This window comes from Vidua macroura, chromosome Z (assembly GCF_024509145.1).
Source record: "Vidua macroura isolate BioBank_ID:100142 chromosome Z, ASM2450914v1, whole genome shotgun sequence".
Lineage (NCBI taxonomy): Eukaryota > Metazoa > Chordata > Aves > Passeriformes > Viduidae > Vidua > Vidua macroura.
The window spans coordinates 78,352,890-78,356,432 of NC_071611.1; the positions used below are offsets into that span (position 1 = coordinate 78,352,890).

Consider the following 3,543-nt stretch of genomic DNA (forward strand, 5'->3'; position numbering starts at 1 on the left):
AGAGCTGTTTGAAAACTCTTACAACAGTATATTCAAAAGATTTTTTTTTCAATCTAGGATTAAAATACTTTAGAGAGAATATTAATTTTTAGATAGAATATTAATGCCTCTTTTGAGAAGCTTCCTAATAATTTTTCACCTTTATAAATGCTCAACCACCTTGTAAAACTGTTCTGAAAAGTGTACTTTTTTGTGATGATGATGATTAGTAGAAATGAGAACAGATTTGCCCCTTTTTCCAAAAATATCCTAAACTGCTCTCCTATGCAGACAGGTTCCTATTCCTGGATCTTACATAAGGATCCACATTTTGGATACAGAAAGTTAGAAGTTCATTTCCTCATTTCTTGTATATACATGTAAACAAAGATATTGAATAGTCCCACTATTTTTTTGCCAAAGTATGTTATTTGAAGCTGTATTTCTGTTAACAAAATACCACTTTGGTCAAAAAAGTGGGGGCACATGTCAAGATAAATGGTCTTTTTGTAGACTGTGACTAGGAAGTAACCTCAAAACCTTTTGCTGCAAGCTACTGATGACTGCGATAGGTACATGTGTTCTGTGCTCCAGAAAATTTCTGCAACATAGGTTTTATTTTCATCAAAATATTTCAGTGAAACAGTATTCTAGTAGGAAATTACATTCTGGATAAATTAATCTCCCTAGGGAGCACATCAGTTCCCGTTTCAGCAAAGACACAAGCACATGAATGACGGGGATGAAATCCTTCTGCCTTCAGTCTACTCCTAAGCTCACAAGACATGGGATCCCTGCAGTTTTCATGCTGCCTTGATAACATGTTGTAGACACAGAAAGATCTGCTAGCACAGGATCATTCAACTCTCCCTCCTGTCCTCTGTCATTTGCTCACCCTGGAAACTAGAGTTTCTCAATTTAGGAGTGAGGAGTAGTGGAGAAAGCTGTGGGAAGACCTGGGGCATATCTGATCCTGTTGGGAATCACGCTCTTCCCAGCCTTCGTCCTGGAGTCGTTGCTGAACTCAAGGTATGTCCTTTTTAGGGTTTCAGTGAAATCTGCTTCTCCTGCACTCCGCCAGCCAAAGAAGTACAAAGAAAAAGACATTTTGCTCTCCAGACGATCCTCAGCTGACAAACCAGCTCAGTCCTCAGTGAAGCCTGCAGAGAGCAGTAGCTGTTCCAGCCCCTGTGCTAGTCCTCCTTCTCCAGTGTCTGGAAAGGTAGAGTTCTCTAACATATCACCCTGCTCTTCCAAAGTAATAGAATTTCTTGCTGATCTCATTCTGCAATTAGGTATTTTACTGATAAATTAGGAACCTAACTTAACTTTCCATTTATAACAGCTGCATAATACTTCCTTCTGGAACTTAAAATCTAGACTAAATATCCTTGTTTCACTAGTTTAATACAGCAAAAATAATTTGTGGACTGCTGAGGTAAAGCTATGCAAAGTAGAAAAAATGAGATTTTAAAACAAAACTTGTTCTAATAAACGTGTATTAGTTTTTTCCAACTACATGAGTATATTATACGCACACTTTGAAGTTTTTGGATTCTGCCTTACTATGACTGATTAGGGTTTTTGTAATGGTTATTTTAACAAAGCACACATTTTTAATGAGAGTATTGTGGTAGTTGTCCCTGTATACTTGAATAGTAGACTGCAGTAGCACTAAAGAGATCATTGAGAGGAAACTTCATGGACTCGTTGGAGGATTTAGTAATTCCTTTTGAATCTTTCAGCTTTTCAATAGACAGTGTAAAAGGAAGAAACTATGTTTCCTGAATGCAGAAATGCGGGTAGTGGGCTGTAGGCTGCACTCTAGGATGATTAATTTTGGTGTCATCTCAAGGTGTGTCAGACTTAAACCAAGTCTAATTAATCACCAGACTTTTTAATCCTATTCTGTTCTACTTGTTTTCTGCCCCTCATGGATGAATTACTGCGGAAGGGGCTAACGGCGGGCCTGTCAGCTAAAGGAGCGAGGAGAAGCTGAGAAGCAAGAAGCTGATAAGGAGCTCTCTCCAAGGCTGTTACCAAGGAGACCGAGAGAAGAGAGGAATTGAGGAAAGATAAGGAGAGAACTTCGTAGCTGGACAACGTAGTTTTAGAAAGTTAGCTGAAGTCACTGTTACTTTTCACCAGTGGTGTTATGTTGATTTATTGATGCCAATAGTTGGGGCAGAAGAAGTATAAACAATTAGAAAGTATATAAAAGGTCAGCCACTGTCGATAATAAAGAGTTGCCATCTGAGACTGCGTGTGGTCTCTGCTTTGTGTCGCGACCACCTCGACAGCGACATGTGGTGATCAGCGAGTGGAACAGCCCAGTGTGAGTGCTCAGTCGAATCCATTTACAAGCAGTGCTTGAAATAATGTCAAATCAAACTCTGACCATGGATCTCTTAAACAGCAGCAACAGCAAACACGATCAGTAATTTACCAGATTCGATTGGCAGTAGACTACCTCCTCGCAGAGGAAGGAGGGATCTGTGGAAAATTTAATACTTCAGAATGCTGCCTAGAGATCGATGACCACAGTCATGTAATTAAAAACGTTACTCAAAATATTAGAAAACTAACCTGTGTTGGAACACTTGTTTGGAGAATCTGATTAGTGGGACAACTCGTTCACCTGGAATGGCAAATTGTGGAAGAAATTGGTCTTCTTTGTGGTGTGTGCACTAGCAAGTGTAATATTTCTACCATGTGTAATTCCATGTCTAGTCCAGATAGTAACCAGCATTGTCCAAAGCAGCATCATGCTGCAAGGTAATGTGGAAGGGAAAAATGGTGAAAAAGTAACCGTAATAAAAGAACAGAGTGATCAGAATGCCAGAGATATGCTTGAACATCTCATTTTCCACAAGCAACTGAGAAAAGTCAAAGTGGAACTTTATAAAGGTTGATGCAGGGTAGAAGCCTGATCAAAGAGTTAGAGGGGGGAATTGTTAACAATAGGTTAGAAAGGGTTGTAAAATAGTTGATAATTGTTAAGCAGGTGCTGTTAGTTTGGTTATGGTAAAAGGGGTTAAAAGGGTATTTATAAGAAACTCGGTACTCAACATACTGTATTACACCTGTGAAAAACGCCAATCACTTGTGTTAAAATTTTAGAAGTTTAATAGTAAAGAATAGTAATAAAAACAGGACAATAAGAATTTGGAGAATCAAAGTTAGGACAACAAAAGACAATAAAAAGCAAAGAATAACAGACATCCGTATGCTCTTGGGCACTAAGCCACAAAAGCATACCTCGCTAACAAAGGATTAACCCTTCAAACCCAATATGCCTGTTGCATATTTATCTATCTCATACATGATTCACAAATTCTTTCCAAACAAAGGGTATTTTCTGGTTATTGTCAACTTCCCCCCTCATCTTGTAAATCAGTGTTTTGGCTCCTTGAAGTCTGGAAGAAGTCTGGTTCTTCCTGATAAGGAGGCAATAATTCTTCTTTTGAAATGTTGGTGTCTTGTTGCTGTTATTTCTGTGCAAAGAATTTCTTGATGATCTTATCCATTCCTTGAGCTAGTTAAAAAAAGTATCTTACATCGCAT

General features: G+C 38.5%; 1 long non-coding RNA gene across 1 annotated transcript; it reads left to right on the plus strand.

Annotated features, from left to right (window-relative positions):
• The first annotated feature begins 1,018 nt into the window (after positions 1-1,018).
• Positions 1,019-2,236, plus strand: LOC128822493 (uncharacterized). The gene is made up of 2 exons (XR_008441452.1): positions 1,019-1,201; positions 1,934-2,236. It is a non-coding gene; the product is annotated as an uncharacterized LOC128822493 (long non-coding RNA).
• The last annotated feature ends 1,307 nt before the right edge of the window (positions 2,237-3,543 follow it).